Raw genomic sequence first — 17,706 nt, 5'->3', positions numbered from 1 at the left:
AACTTTCCTCATGTCAGCACGTTGTAGGTGTCGCCACCGGCGCCAATCTTGTGTGAATGCTCTGAAAAGCTAATCATTTGCATATCACCGCATCTTCTTCCTGTCGGTTAAATTTCGCGTCTATAGCACGTCATCATCGTGGTGTAGCAATTTTAATGACCAGTAGTGTATAATAACTTGGTGTAACATTCAGCACCAACTAACTACGCAGAAGTCGACTAGAAGACTGGTACACAGGTGCCCGCCACTTATGACACCGTCCTGGAAGTTTTCATTGGTAAGCGACCTTGATGTTCTTCATTGATGGTGATGTTCAGAGTACCACTCGCGGTGCCCGAAGGGATCTTCTAATCTCCGGCTCCGGCACTGTCGATAAGCTAAGGTACTACAAACACCATCATAATTGACTATCGTATAGGACTCAATTTTTCTACTGTAGACCAAAGCTACTGACACTGGTATTCATCAGAAATGATTTAGAAATGCCTTGGAACAGTTGTTTGTCGTTTATGTCCACTGAGATGAGGGATACTCGCAGTCCAGTGTAGCGAACTGTGTTCTGTCTTCCGGAAGGGTGAGCATCTGAGGTAAGTGGCTTGAAGTGTGCTATTTTCGTTTGAAAGAGTATACAGGGTGGTCCATTCATCGTGACCGGGCCAAATATCTCGCGAAATAAGCGTCAAACGAAAAAACTACAAAGAACGAAACTTGTCTAGCTTGAGGGGGAAACCAGATGGCGCTATGGTCGACCCGCTAGGTGGCGCTGCCATAATTTTTAAATAGGTACCCCCATTTTTATTACATATTCCTGTAGTACGTAAAGGAATATGGATATTTTAGTTGGACAACTTTTTTCGCTTCGTGATAGATGGCGCTGTAATAGTCACAAACATATGGCTCACAATTTACACGAACAGTTGGTAACAGGTAGGTTTTTTAAATTAAAATACAGAACGTAGGAACGTTTGAACATTTTATTTCGGTTGTTCCAGTGTGATATATGTACCTTTGTGAACTTATCATTTCTGAGAACGCATTCTGTTACAGCGTGATTACCTGTAAATACCACATTAATGCAATAAATGCTCAAAATGATATCCGTCAACCTCAATACATTTGGCAATACGTGTAACGACATTCCTCTCAACAGCGAGTAGTTCGCCTTCCATAATGTTCGCACATACATTCTCAATGCGCTGACGCATGTTGTCAGGCGTTGTCGATGGATCACGATAGCAAATATCCTTCAACTTTCTCCGCAGAAAGAAATCCGCGGATGTCAGATACGGTGAACGTGCGAGCCATGGTCTTGTGCTTCGACGACCAATCCACCTGTCATGAAATATGCTATTCAATACCGCTTCAACAGCACGCGAGCTATGTGCCGGACATCCATCATGTTGGAAATACATCGCCATTCTATCATGCAGTGAAACATCTTGTAGTAACATCGGTAGAACATTACGTAGCAAATCAGCATACATTGCACCATTTAGATTGCCATCGATAAAATTGGTGCCAATTATCCTTCCTCCCATAATGCCGCACCATACATTTACCCGCCAATGTCGCTGATGTTCCATTTGTCGCAGCCATCGTGGATTTTCCGTTGCCCAATAGTGGATATTATGCCGGTTTACGTTACCGCTGTTGGTTCAAAAATGGTTCAGAGCACTATGTGACTTCTTCTGAGGTCATCAGTCCCCTAGAACTTAGAACTACTTAAACCTAACTAACCTACGAACATGACACACATCCACGCCCGAGGCAGGATTCGAACCTGCGACCGTAGCGGTCACGTGGTTCCAGATTGAAGCGCTTAGAACCGCTCGGCCAATTCCGCCGGCCGCTGTTAGTGAATGACGCTTCGTCGCTAAATAGAACGCGTGCAAAAAATCTGTCATCGTCCCGTAATTTCTCTTGTGCCCAGTGGCAGAGCTGCACACGACGTTCAAAGTCGTCGCCATGCAATTCCTGGTGCATAGAAATATGGTACGGGTGCAGTCGATGTTGATGTAGCATTCTCAACACAGACGTTTTTGAGATTCCCGATTCTCGCGCAATTTGTCTGCTACTGATGTGCGGATTAGCCGCGACAGCAGCTAAAAGACCTACTTGGGCTTCATTTGCTGCAGGTCGTGGTTGACGTTTCACATGTGGCTGAACACTTCCTGTTTCCTTAAATAACTTAACTATCCGGCGAACGGTCCGGACACTTGGATGATGTCGTCCAGGATACCGAGCAGCATACATACCACACGCCCGTTGGGCATTTTGATCACAATAGCCATACATCAACACGATATCGACATTTTCCGCAATTGGTAAGCGGTCCATTTAAACACGGATAATGTATCACGAAGCAAATACCGTCCGCACTGGCGGAATGTCACGTGATACCACGTACTTATACGTTTGTGACTATTACAGCGCCATCTATCACAAAGCGAAAAAAGTGGTCCAACTAAAACATTCATATTTCTTTACGTACTACACGAATATGTAATAAAAAATGGGGGTTCCTATTGTTAGAAAAACGCAGTTGATATCCGTTTGACCTATGGCAGCGCCATCTAGCTGGCCAACCATAGCGCCATCTGGTTTCCCCCTTCAAGCTAGACGAGTTTCGTTCTTTGTAGTTTTTTCATTTGATGCTTATTTCGCGAGGTATTTGGCCCGGTCACTGTCAATGGACCACCCTATATAGTTCACTTTCATGTAGTCTACTACGTATAGTCATGGTACCTCCGCTATGTTAACTGCATGCTATTGGCTGCAGGGTGATTCAATTATGTGCGAACGAATTGCAGGGAACGTCCAATTGTAAAACGCTGTTCCAAAAGAAATTTCCCCGTCACATCTGGTTTACTTCGCAGCCTTGTCCAACAAAAGGATTCCAACGCAAGCGTGTTGTTGAAGGAGTCACTGCGTTGATCAGAAATGTTTGGGAGTGCTTGGGAGGCATGCGCTATATACCCCTGACACTTAACTAACTGCACATCTTCTGCAGAATTTTTGAGTGGATGTCCTGCGCTACCAACAATCTGCGATTGCAAACCTGCGACATTTATCATCAAACTTCGACCTTAGAAATATTGAGTGACCGAAATCACAAACAGCACTTCTCCATCTCATGCTTTCGCTGCCCTAAGAAAAACAATACCACAGATCAACTCTCGCAACGGTGACATTGGGCTCGTATGGCTCACAGGTCCACATGATGCCAAACCACAGAATACAGTACCATAATAAATCAGCTGCAGATGTTGGATGTATTATCTACAACGTAAAATACTTATGATTTATATCAGGAGTCGCTTAAAATTGTCTGAATACTAGACTGACTTCTGTTTATACGGGGAATGACTGGAGTTTAACATACGGCTAAACAGGCGAACTTAGCGTATTATTCCAAGCTAAAGACGTTCGCTCTGCTTCTGCTAAGCTACAAACGCTAGAAAAGCGACTATATGTTCCCTGCAAGCCACGTACAACACGCTGAAGAGTGCGTTTTATATCACTGCTACTCGTTCCGTTTCCTATTGTGCTAACGTATGGAGCAATCGAGGAGCGACTGTGCGTCTTCCTGAATTAGAAGATCTCTGTCAAGTACCTTTAGAACATCCAAGTGCCGTGAACCTATGCGGCTTGCACATTGCAACATGGAACGCTGTGAGGAGTCAGTGGCGGACGTATCTCAAACCTCTCTCCTATGACGTAAAGTATCTGTTGAAACACAAAGTTCGTGTGTCTCGGTCGGCTTTCAGTACAGCCCCGAGATGTTACCATAAGAGCAAAGTTAGGAATATCATGTCGGATTTATTGCTGGACTGAAGAGTTTCTGGAAAATAGCATGTTGTCCTTTACGGTGAGTACTAATTTCAGTGATTTCGGTACTATATTCGCTGTATTCAACGTCAAATTCAGTGTTGTCTGTGCAATATTCGTTTTAAAAAGCATAAAACCACACCTAGAGAACACAACATCGACATTGTAATGTATACCGGTACAGTAGTAATCCCCAGTTTTCAGGAAGTGGTAGTAAATCATTTACGCTTCCGATATCTGTTGAAACGACACCACTTTGCATGACTCCAGCGTGCTGGCTATTATGAAACAGCAACTCATTTTAGATCGTGATGCAAAAAGAGACAGAGTTGCAACTAAAATGGATGTTTATTTAGTCGGAGCCCGGTTTCGCACTAACGTTGGTTTGATAAAGAGCATAGCACAAAACCAGTCACTGACTAAGTAAATGTCTAATTTAGCTGCAACTCTGGCTGTGTCTTTTTGCATCACAGATACCACTTTGCTCGTGATATTTTGACGTCCGACTTAGAAATCCAGTGGAAGATTTGCGTGGTATTATCCGGCTGATTCGACTGTAAAATGTGGATTCACGGATTGTAAGATTGTTTTAAACAAGCCATTCGTTCACGCTATGAATTCTGTTGCTGGCAGACGGTTTCTTAGCTCGTATACCACCTGTTGTTGTAGTGATATTCAAAGACTGGTTTGATGCAGCTCTCCAAGCTACTCTGTACAGTGCAAGCCTCTTCATCACCGAGTAACTATTCCAACCTGCATCCTTTTGAATTTGCTTAGTGTACTCATTTCTTGGTCTCCCTCTACAATTTTTACCCTCCACGCTTCCCTACAGTACTAAATTGGTGATCCCTTGATGCCTCAGAACATGTCCTACCAACCGATCCCTTCTTGTAGTCAAGTTGTGCCACAAACTCCTCTTCTCCCCAGTTCTATTCAGTACCTCCCCATTAGTTACGTGATCTACCCATCTAATCTTCAGCATTCACCTGTAGCACCTCAATTCGAATGCTTCTATTCTCTTCTTGTCCAAACTATTTATGATCCATGTTTTAATTCCATACATAGCTACACTCCATGCAAATACTCTCAGAAAAGACTTCCTGACACTTACATCTATACTCGGTGCTAACAAATTTCTCTTCACTAATGCTTTTCTTTCCATTGCCAGTCTACATTTTGTATCCTCTCTACTTCAGCCATCATCAGTTATTTTGCTCCCCAAATAGCAAAACTCATCTACTACTTTAAGTGTCTCGTTTCCTAATTTAGTTCCCTCAACATCAACTGACTTAATTCGACTACATTGGATTATGCTCGTTTTGCTTTTGTTGTTGTTCATCTGATATCCTCTTTTCAAGACACTGTCCATTCTGTTCAACTGCTGTTCCAAGTCCTTAGCTGTCTCTGGCAGAATTACAATGTCATCAGCAAACTTCAAAGTTTTTATTTCTTCTCCCTGGACTTTAATTCCTATTCCAATTTTTTTCTTTTGTTTCCTTTAGTGCTTGCTCAATACAGATTGAATAACATCGGGGATAGGCTACAACCCCGTCTCACTCCCTTCTCAACCACTGCTTCCTTTTCGTGTGCCTCGATTCTTATAACTACCATCTGGTTTCTGTACAAATTGTAATTAGCCTTTCGCTCGATGTATTTTACCCTTGCCACCTTCAGAATTTTAAAGAGTTCATTCCAGTCAACATTGTCAAAAGCTTTCTCTAAGTCTACAAATGCTAGAAACGTAGGTTTGCCTTCTCTTGACTTACCTTCTTTGAGAAGGCGTAGGGTCAGTATTGCCTCTCATGTTCCTGCATTTTTCCTGAATCCAAACTGATTTTCCCGCAGGTCAGCTTCTACCAGTTTTTTGATTTTTCTGTAAAGGACTCGTGTTAGCATTTTGCAACGGTTACTTATTAAACTGATAGTCTGGTAATTTTCACATCTGTCAGCACCTGCTTTCTTAGGAATTGGAATTATTATATTGTTCTTCAAGTATGAGGGTGGTTCGGCTGTCTCATACATCTTGCTCACCAGACGGAAGAGTTTTGTCACGGCTGGCTCTCCTAAGGTTATCTGTAGCTCTAACGGAATGTTGCCTACTACCGGGGCCTTGTTTCGATTAACTCTTTCAGTGATTTGTCAAATTCTTCACGTGATATCATATCTCCCTTCTCATCTTCATCTATGTTCTGTTTCATTTCCACAATAGTGCCCTCAAGTACATCTTCCTTGTATAGACCCTCTATATACTCCTTCCATCTTTCTGCTTTTCCTTCTTTGCTTAAGACTGATTTTCCATCTGAGCTCTTGCTAGTCGTACAGGTGGTTCTCTTTTCTCCAAAGGTCTCTTAATTTTCCTGTGTGTGCTTTTATATCCTTACATTTGTCCTCTAGGCATTCCTGCTTAGTCTTTTTGCACTTCCTATCAAAAAAATGGTTCAAATGGCTCTGAGCACTATGGGACTCAACTGCTGTGGTTATCAGTCCCCTAGAACTTAGAACTACTTAAACCTAACTAACCTAAGGACATCACACACATCCATGCCCGAGGCAGGATTCGAACCTGCGACCGTAGCAGCAGCACTTCCTATCGATCTAGTTTTTTAGACATTTGTATTCCCTTTCGCCTACTTCATTTATTGCATTTTTATGTATTTTTTCTTTTATCGAGTAAATTCAATATTTCTTGTGCTACCCAAGGATTTCTACTAGCCCTCGTCTTCTATTCTACTTGATCCTCTGCTGGCTTCACTATTTCATCTCTCAAAGCTATCCTTCTTCTATTGTACCCCTTTCCTGTGTTCTTATCAATCGCTCCCTAATGCTCCCTCTGCAACTCTCTACAACGCCTGGTTCTTTCAGTTCATCCAGGTCCTATCTCGGTGAATTCTTGCCTTTTTGCAGTTTCTTCAGTTTTAGTCTGCAGGTCACACCACCTAACTACGAATTCATCTCTTTGAGGTTAGCTTGCTTTTCTTTCGGGATGACGGGAAATCAGAATTTCCAAACCGTAATCGAACGCGAATTTCCTTAACACCTGACGCTATTTACCTTCGAAAACCTATCAAGTGCTTGTGTCATGGAGAATCATCACGGAACTATTTTAGTTAGACGACCTCAGAAGTTAAGTCCCATAGTGGCTCAAAATGGCTCTGAGCACTATGGGACTTAACTTCTCAGGTCATCAGTCCCCTAGAACTTAGAACTACTTAAACCTAACTAACCTAAGGACATAACACGCATCCATGCCCGAGGCAGGATTCGAACCTGCGACCGCAGCGGTCGCGTGGTTCCAGACTGTAGCACCTAGAACCGCTCGACCACTTCGGCTGGCAAGTCCCATAGTGCTCAGAGCCATTTTTTTATTTTAGTACAGTTCAATATACCTCAATGTTCCACAACCCAGCAGACGCGTAGAACCCCGGATGCTAGTACATACACCTGTTTATGTTGATAAAATGTTCGATACAGTTTTCCGTTGTCGCCATATGAATGAAATGTGGAACATCAAACTAGATTTATGATGGAGTCGGAGAGTTCCCAGCAAATAAAGTGTTCTTCTTAATGTGGGAGAAAATTCAGATTTGAAAGTGTTTTCATGCATTGCTTCAGGTAGTATTATTACAGCTTCTAACATCTGTGCTGTCTGGTTCATTGTGAATAACAGTGTTGCCTTCTGTCTAAGTGCACCAACAACAGTAGTTCAGGTGTACATGCCCACGTCGTAAGCTGAAGATGAGGTAGAAGAAGTATATGAGGACATTGAACGGGTAATTCAGTAAGGAGTTGCTGACAGAGGTGAAAATAATGTCATGGTTGTCGAATACTAACACGAATTCCCTACAGAAGAATGGAAAAACTGGTAAACGCCTACCTTTTTATATTTACACTCCTGGAAATGGAAAAAAGAACACATTGACACCGGTGTGTCAGACCCACCATACTTGCTCCGGACACTGCGAGAGGGTTGTACAAGCAATGATCACACGCACGGCACAGCGGACACACCAGGAACCGCGGTGTTGGCCGTCGAATGGCGCTAGCTGCGCAGCATTTGTGCACCGCCGCCGTCAGTGTCAGCCAGTTTGCCGTGGCATACGGAGCTCCATCGCAGTCTTTAACACTGGTAGCATGCCGCGACAGCGTGGACGTGAACCGTATGTGCAGTTGACGGACTTTGAGCGAGGGCGTATAGTGGGCATGCGGGAGGCCGGGTGGACGTACCGCCGAATTGCTCAACACGTGGGGCGTGAGGTCTCCACAGTACATCGATGTTGTCGCCAGTGGTCGGCGGAAGGTGCACGTGCCCGTCGACCTGGGACCGGACCGCAGCGACGCACGGATGCACGCCAAGACCGTAGGATCCTACGCAGTGCCGTAGGGGACCGCACCGCCACTTCCCAGCAAATTAGGGACACTGTTGCTCCTGGGGTATCGGCGAGGACCATTCGCAACCGTCTCCATGAAGCTGGGCTACGGATCCGCACACAGTTTGGCCGTCTTCCGCTCACGCCCCAACATCGTGCAGCCCGCCTCCAGTGGTGTCGCGACAGGCGTGAATGGAGGGACGAATGGAGACGTGTCGTCTTCAGCGATGAGAGTCGCTTCTGCCTTGGTGCCAATGATGGTCGTATGCGTGTTTGGCGCCGTGCAGGTGAGCGCCACAATCAGGACTGCATACGACCGAGGCACACAGGGCCAACACCCGGCATCATGGTGTGGGGAGCGATCTCCTACACTGGCCGTACACCACTGGTGATCGTCGAGGGGACACTGAATAGTGCACGGTACATCCAAACCGTCATCGAACCCATCGTTCTACCATTCCTAGACCGGCAAGGGAACTTGCTGTTCCAACAGGACAATGCACGTCCGCATGTATCCCGTGCCACCCAACGTGCTCTAGAAGGTGTAAGTCAACTACCCTGGCCAGCAAGATCTCCGGATCTGTCCCCCATTGAGCATGTTTGGGACTGGATGAAGCGTCGTCTCACGCGGTCTGCACGTCCAGCACGAACGCTGGTCCAACTGAGGCGCCAGGTGGAAATGACATGGCAAGCCGTTCCACAGGACTACATCCAGCATCTCTGCGATCGTCTCCATGGGAGAATAGCAGCCTGCATTGCTGCGAAAGGTGGATATACACTGTACTAGTGCCGACATTGTGCATGCTCTGTTGCCTGTGTCTATGTGCCTGTGGTTCTGTCAGTGTGATCATGTGATGTATCTGACCCCAGGAATGTGTCAATAAAGTTTCCCCTTCCTGGGACAATGAATTCACGGTGTTCTTATTTCAATTTCCAGGAGTGTATAATCCAGAGATGTAGGAACACGCGAGGCAATGCTGACCCGATGACTTACCTCAGAAGATAGGTTAAGGAAAGGCAAGCCTACATTTATAGTATTTGTAGACTTAGTGAAAATTTTTGACAATGTTAACTGGAATACTTTCTTTCAAATTCTAAAGGTGGCGGGGTAAAATACAGGGAGCGAAAGGCTATTTACAATTTGTACACAAACCAGATGGCAGTTACAAGGGTCGATGTGCACGAAAGGGAATCAGCATATTCCTGAGAACTGCTCGAGAGTTTGGGATCCGTACCAGATCGGACTAAAGGAAAGCATCGAATCAATTCAGAGGCGGGCTGCTGGTTTTGTTACCGGCAGGTTCGAACAACATGTTAAATGTTACGAAGGTGCTACGGAACTCAAATGGGAAGCCCTGAAGGAAATGCGACGTTCTTTTCGAGGAAAACTACTGAGAAAATTTGGAGAACCGACAATTGACGCTAAGTGCGGAACGATTCTACTGTCACCAACATACATTGCACCCAAGGAACGCGAAGATAAGATACGAGAAATTAGGGCTCATACGGAGGTATACAGACAGTCGTATTTCCCTCGCTCTATTTGCGGGTGGAACAGGGGAGCGAATGGCTAGAAGTGGTACATGGTACCCTGTGCCACGCACCTCAAGGTGGTTTGCGGAGATTCTATTGCAGGGATACATCTCATTCCTCGAATGAGAGGTGTCACGTTCTTAAATAAATATGCCAGAGAAAACATGTTCGTGACAGAGTAGTCGACAAGTGGTGAGCACACCACTATTGGGAAGTATTTTAAATCGTAGGTGCTAATACCAGAGTAGCGATCCAGAGACTGTTCGGAAATAGATAGCAGTCGGAGGACCCTACCTGCTGAGTTGGAGATAGAGCGGGCGGTAAGGGGGAAAGAGCTCCATGAAATCTAAGAACGTAAAATGTCAAAGACAATAAGTGTGTTTTAATAGTTAACTATCAAGTTGAATATCAGATCTGTTATGTACGTAGTACAGAGAGGCAGTATATGAGTTGGTAGCTGTCATTTATCATGTATTGAGTTATAATTTTGAAGATAACATAAGAAGGTGAGTTGCATCCCATTTCTTACTTATGTGGTGGAATGAATGAGAAAGAGAAATTAATTTTCAGCAGCTTTATATGCAGCCTGTAAGGAGGTGAAGTCTGAGCCAAGTTGGAGGAAGAAGGCACACGGATTCAGGGCACCGACTAGCTGTACCCTGATTAATAATACTTAACGGCGACCGAATATTCAGTAAGCAACATTCATTGTATAAAAAGTACACTGCTGGCCACCGTAAATGCAACACCCTGAAGGAAGCATCCGAATCGAGTGAAATTTACACCATGAGTTTGCAGCGATGAGATGCAACTAATTAGAATTTCAGCGCAGACGCACATCACGCGCGCCTGTGGCGCCACCTCATAGCGCCATTTAAGGATTGGCGATTTCGACGAGTGTACGTTCGGCACGTGTGTTTACCTTGTGGTTGTTTCACACAAGACGATCAGTTATGCCTCGTAGACAACAGCGAACATCTTTTGATCAAGTATCCGAGTTCGACAGAGGAAGGATAGTGGCTTAACGAGATTGTGGATTATCATACAGAGAGATCGCTAGTCGTGTTGGACGAAACCAAACAACTGTAATGCGGATATGTGACCGTTGGATGCAGGAGGGTACGACGGACCGACGTGGTCGATCGCATTCACCTCGGTGCACCACTGCACGCGCTGATAGGCAAATTGTGCGCATGGCAGTGACGGATCGCTCAGTGACATCCCGAACCGTAGCACAGCACATTGCGTCTGTAACGCATCATCCAGTGTCTGCGCGTACCATTCGACGCCGTTTACAGCAGAGTGGTCTGTCCGCAAGACGTCCATTGCTTCGTCTACCATTGACGCAGAACCACAGACGTCTCCGTCGCCAATGGTGTGATGACAGACAGATGTGGACGGCAGAATGGAATGACTGACGAGGCACGCTTCTGTCTGCAGCACCACGATGGTCGGATTCGAGTGTGGAGACACCGTGGAGAGAGGATGCTGGACAGCTGCATTATGCACCGCCACACTGGTCTTGCACCGGGTATTATGGTATGGGGCGGTATTGGATATTACTCTCGCACGCCTCTAGTACGCATTGCCAGTACTTTAAATAGTCGTCGCTACATATCCGAGGTGCTGGAGCCAGTTGTCCTTCCTTACCTTCAGGGCTCGGCCACAGCCATATTTCAACAGGATAATGCGCGACCACACGTGGCACGCATTGTCCAAAGGTTCTTCGTCAATAACCAGATTGAATTGCTTCCCTGGCCGGCTCGCTCTCCGGATCTTTCGCCGATAGAAAACATGTGGTCCATGGTTGCTCAACGAGTGACCCAGATTACATCCCCAGCTGCCACACCAGATGGTCTTTGGCAACGTGTGGAAGCTGCTTGGGCTGCTGTACCCCAGGAACACATCCAACGTCTCTTTGACTCAATGCCGAGACGTGTGGCAGCGGTGATCTCCAACAATGGCGGCTACTCTGGCTACTGATTCTGGCAGGAACCACATGTCACAGACGTCTGTAAACGTAATCATTTGATACTTGGTCAACATGTTATCTACAAAATAAATTTTGTTGTGCTACCTCTTGTCGTTCTTGGTGTTGCATTTACGGTGGCCAGCAGTGTAAGTAAGTAGCAAATTATTTAGGTGTCTGGTGCATGAGGTGAAGTATAACAAACCACCACGCAGCCCAAGACAACCTGAAACACTTCACTATGTAGATGTAGATATAGATGTAGAAGGGAGCGAGACAGGGTTGTAGCATCTCCCCGATGTTATTCAGTCTGTATACTGAACAAGCAGTAAGGGAAACAAAAGAAAAATTTGGAGTAGGAATTGAAGTTCAGGGAAAGAAATAAAAACTTTGAAGTTTGTCGATGGTATTGTAGTTCTGTCAGAGACAGCAAAGTACTTGGAAGAGCAGTTGAAGGGAGTGGAAATTGTCTTGAAAACAGACTATAAGATGAACGTCAACAAAAGCAAAACGAGGATAATGGATATAGTCAATATAAATCAGGTGATGCTAAGAGAATTAGATTAGGAAACGAGACACTTAAAGTAGTAGATAAGTTTTTGCTATTTGAGCAGCAAAAGAAAATGTAGAGTGACAATGGCAAGAAAAGCGTTCCTGACTAAGGGAAATTTGTTGACATCGAATTTAGGTTTAAGAGTCAGGAAGTCTTTTTTGAAAGTATTTGTCTGGAGTGTATCCATGTATGGAAGTGAGACATGGACGACAAACAGTTTAGACAAAAAGAGAATGGAAGCTTTCGAAATGTGATGCTACAGAAGAATGTTGAAGATTAAATGGTTAGATTAGGTAACTAATGAGGAGGTACTGAATAGAACCGGGAAGACAAGAAATTTGTGGCACAACTCGACCGAAAGAAGGGTTCCGTTGATAGGACAAATTCAAAGACATCAAGGGATCACCAGTCTAGTGTTGAAGGAAAGTGTGAGGGTATAAATCGTAGAGGGAGACCAAGAGATGAATACAGTAAGCAGCAAGGTTGCTGTAGTTATTCAGAGACGGAGAGGCTCCCAGAGGATAGAGTAGCATAGAGAGTTTCATTAAACCAGTCTTCCGATTGAAGACCACAACAGCAATTCAGTACATAAAGGGAGATAAAAATCGTATAGTCATGGGGGACTTTAATGTGACTGTAGAGGAAGAAGTAGAAGAAATTGTTATGGGGCAATAAATTAGTCTAATAATGGCGAATACTCCGTTCAAGAATCACAAGAGGCGAAGGTATACTTGTAAAAGGCCGGTAGATACGGGAAGATTTCAGTTAGATTACATTATGGTTAGGCAAAGATTCCGAAATCAGATACTGGATTGTAAGGCATACCCAGGACCAAATATAGACTCATATAATAATTTTGTAATTTGTGAAGAGTAGGCTGAAGTTTAAGACACTAGTCAGGAAGGATCAATGCACAAAAAAGGTATACAGAAACACTAAGGATAAAAGAGATATGCTGGAAGTCCTCTGAGGCTGCAGATACTGCGATAACGAATAGCTCAGTCATTAGTTTATTTGAAGAGGAACTGAGACCTCTAAAAAGGGCAATCACAGAAGCTGGAAAGAAAAAGTAGACAGAAGGAAGGTAACTGCAAAGTATCTATGGGTAACAAAAGAAATACTTCAGTTGATCGACTAAAGAAGGAAGTACAAAAACGTTCATTGAAATTCAGAAATACAAGTCACTTAGGAATAAAATAAACAGGAAGCGCAGCGAAGCTAATGTGAAATGACTGCATGAAAAATGCGAATAAGTCGAAAAAGGAATGATTGATGGAAGGATTGACTCAGCAGACAGAAAAGTCAAAACAGTCTTTACTGAAATTAAAAGCAAGGACTGTAATATTAAGAGTGTAATGGGAAATTAACTGTTAAACGCAGAGGAGAAAGCGAATAGATGGGAGGGGTACAGTGAAGGCCTTTATGAGGAGGAGGACTACTGATGACGTTGTAGAAGAAGAAACAGGAGTTGGCACGGAAGAGATGAGGAAAACCGAGACAGAATCAGAATTTAAAACAGCTTTTGACGACTTAAGATCAAATAAGGCACAAAGGATAGATTACATTCCATCGGAATTTCTAAAATCACTGGGCAAATAGATACAAAACGAATCTTTAACATAATGCAGCGCGTCAGCAACCGTATATGTATAGAAAATAAACAATTTTTTTTCAATTGTTTAGATACAAAACGGCTCTTCTATTCAATACCTCCTCATTAGTTATGTGATCTCTCCATCTAATCTTCAGCATTCTTCTGTAGCACCACATTTCGAAAACTTCTATTCTCTTCTTGTTCAAACTATTTATCGTCCATGTTTCACTTCCATACATGGCTACACTCCATACAAATACTTTCAGAAACGGCTTCCTGACACTTAAATCTAGACTCGATGTTAACAAATTTCTCTTCTTCAGAAACGCTTTCCTTGCCATTGCCAGTCTACATTTTATATCCTCTCTACTTCGACCATCATTCGTTATTTTGCTCCCCAAATAGCAAAACTCATTTACTACTTGAAGTGTCTCACTTCCTAATCTAATTTCCTCAGCATCACCAGACTTAATTCGACTACATTCCATTATCCTCGTTTTGCTTTTGTTGATGTTCATCTTATATTCTCCTTTCAAGACACTGTCCATTGCTTTCAACTGCTCTTCCAAGTCCTTTGCTGTCTCTGACAGAATTACAATGTCATCGGCGAACCTCAAAGTTTTTATTTTAATGCCTACTCCGAACTTTTCTTTTGTTTCCTTTACTGCTTGCTCAATATACAGATTGAATAACATTGGGGATAGGCAACAACCCTGACTCACTCCCTTCCCAACCACTGCTTCCCTTTTGTGCCCCCTCAACTCTTATAACTGCCATCTGGTTTCTGTACAAATTGTAAATAGCCTTTCGCTCCCTGTATTTTACCCCTGCCACCTGCAGAATTTGAAAGAGAGTATTCCAGTCAACATTGTCAAAAGCTTTCTCTAAGTCTACAAATGCTAGAAACGTAGGTTTGCCTTTCCTTTATCTTTCTTCTAAGATAAGTCGTAAGGTCAGTATTGCCTCACATGTTCCAACATTTCTATGGAATCCAAACTGATCTTCCCCGAGGTCGGCTTCTACCAGTTTTTCCATTCGTCTGTAAAGAATTCGCGTTAGTATTTTGCAGCTGTGACTTATTAAACTGATAGTTCGGTAATTTTCGCATCTGTCAACACCTGCTTTCTTTGGGATTGGAATTATTATATTCTTCTTGAAGTCTGAGGGTATTTCGCCTGTCTCATACATCTTGCTCACCAGATGGTAGAGTTTTGTCAGGACTGGCTCTCCCAAGGCCGTCAGTAGTTCTAATGGGATGTTGTCTACTCCCAGGGCCTTGTTTCGACTCAGGTCTTTCAGTGCTGTGTCAAACTCTTCACGCAGTATCGTATCTCCCATTTCATCTTCATCTACATTCTCTTCCATTTCTATAATACTGTCCTCAAGTACATCGCCCTTCTATAGACCCTCTATATACTCTTTCCACCTTTCTGCTTTCCCTTCTTTGCTTAAAACTGAGTTTCCATCTGAGCTCTTGATATTCATACAAGTGGCTCTCTTTTCTCCAAAGGTCTCTTTAATTTTCCTGTAGGCAGTATCTATCTTGCCCCTAGTGAGATAAGCCTCTACACTCTTACATTTGTCCTCTAGCCATACCTGCTTAGCCATTTTGCACTTCCTGTCGATCTGTTTTTTGAGACTTTTGTATTACTTTTTGCCTGTTTCATTTACTACATTTTTATATTTTCTCCTTTCATCAATTAAATTCAATATTTCTTCTGTTACCCAAGTATTTCTACTAGCCCTCGTCTTTTTACCTACTTGATCCTCTGCTGCCTTCATTGCTTCATCCCTCAGAGATACCCATTCTTCTTCTATTGTATTTCTTTCCTCCATTCCTGTCAATTGTTCCCTTATGCTCTTCCTGAAACTCTGTACAACCTATGGTTTAGTCAGTTCTTCCAGGTCCCATCCCCTTAAATTCTCAACTTTTTGCAGTTTCTTCAGTTTTAATCTACAGTTCATAACCAACAGATTGTGGTCAGAGAGCCCCTGGAAATGTCTTACAATTTAAAACCTGGTTCCTAAATCTCTCTCTTACTATTATATATTCTATCTGATACCTACTAGTATCTCCAGGATTCTTCCATGTATACAACCTTCTTTTATGATTCTTGAACCAAGTGTTAGCTATGATTAAGTTATGCTCTGTGCAAAATTCTACCAGACGGCTTCCTCTCTCATTTCTTAACCCCAATCCATATTCACCTACTACGTTTCCTTCTCTCCCTTTTCCTACTCTCGAATTCCAGTCACCCATGACTGTTAAATTCTCGTCTCCCTTCACCACCTGAATAATTTCTTTTATCTCATCATACATTTCATCAATTTCTTCATCCTCTGCCGAGCTAGTTGGCATATAAACTTGTACTACTGTAGTAGGCGTGGGCTTCGTATCTATCTTAGCCACAATAATGCGCTCACTATGCTGTTTGTAGTAGCTTACCCGCATTCCTATTTTTTTATTCATTATTAAACCTACTCCTGCATTACCTCTATTTGATTTTATATTTATAACCCTGTATTCACCTGTCCAGAAGTCTTGTTCCTCCTGCCACCGAACTTCACTAATTCCCACTATATGTAACTTTAACCTATCCATTTCCATTTTTAAGTTTCTAACCTACCTGCCCAATTGAGGGATCTGATATTCCACGCTCCGATCCGTAGAACGCCAGTTTTCTTTCTCCTGATATTGACGTCCTCTTGAGTAGTCCCCGCCCAGAGGTCCGAATGGGAGACTATTTTACCTCCGGAATAATTTACCCAAGAGGACGCCATCATCATTTAACCATACAGTAAAGCTGCATGCCCTCGGGAAAAATTACGGCTGTAGTTTCCCCTTGCTTTCAGCCGTTCGCAGTACCAGCACAGCAAGGCCGTTTTGGTTAGTGTTGCAAGGCCAGATCAGTCAATCATCCAGACTGTTGCCCCTGCAACTACTGAAAAGGCTGCTGCCCCTCTTCAGGAACCACACGTTTGTCTGGCCTCTCAACAGGTACCCCTCCATTGTGGTTGCACCTAGGGTACGCCCATCTGTATCGCTGAGTCTAGGATCGGTACCTAGAAGGTACTGGTAAGAGAGAACATAAACACACGCACTCCTAATGCTACAACGTTCCGCTCTTAAAACGGGCTATAACGCCATATCACTTGTGTTTCCGATCTACCAGTCATATGGAATGGAGCGCTGTTAACATTCCAATGTAAGAAATATATTTCCAGCGGGTGACATAAATCCTTCTTCGCAGTTTCTCTACGATAAACTATGTTATCGATCCATAAAACGAAAAAACTACTTCCTTAAGACATTGGCTCTGTGTGATGCGAGTACAATATATCTTTCCGGAGATGTACAGCGCCCACTGTTCACATCCGATCACAGGTTGGAAATTATACTATGCCTACATCAGCCCTATATAAAATGATCGTTAGTAACGACGAATACCTCTTACAAGAAAACAGATAAATGCATAGCAGCAACGTCCAGCATGTGTAAATTACAAGTCATTCCGTCACTAATTCTGTAAACAGCACATCTGTCAGGAAAATGTATACATGAGGATTGCAGCGCCTCACAAGCACCTATTGCTAACTTAGTTATGAAGCTGAAGTCTCGATTTTACACCCAAGATACGACAGGGGGATGGAGTACATTGCATAAATCATAATTTGTTTAGAGGAATGTGCCATGTTTCATCAAACATGAGATGGAAGTCCTCTGATGACCGACAGGTTTACCATTAACAATCGCAATTAGTGCTTTAAACCACGTGCAATACACGTGGCTGTACACAAGTCAAACACATGCTATGTCACGCGAATGATGCACCTTAGCAGAACAGTGGAAAGACTGACCTGT

Source organism: Schistocerca americana, chromosome 7, assembly GCF_021461395.2.
Source record: "Schistocerca americana isolate TAMUIC-IGC-003095 chromosome 7, iqSchAmer2.1, whole genome shotgun sequence".
NCBI lineage: Eukaryota > Metazoa > Arthropoda > Insecta > Orthoptera > Acrididae > Schistocerca > Schistocerca americana.
The sequence above is the reverse complement of the archived record's forward strand: the minus strand, read 5'-3'. Positions refer to the sequence as shown.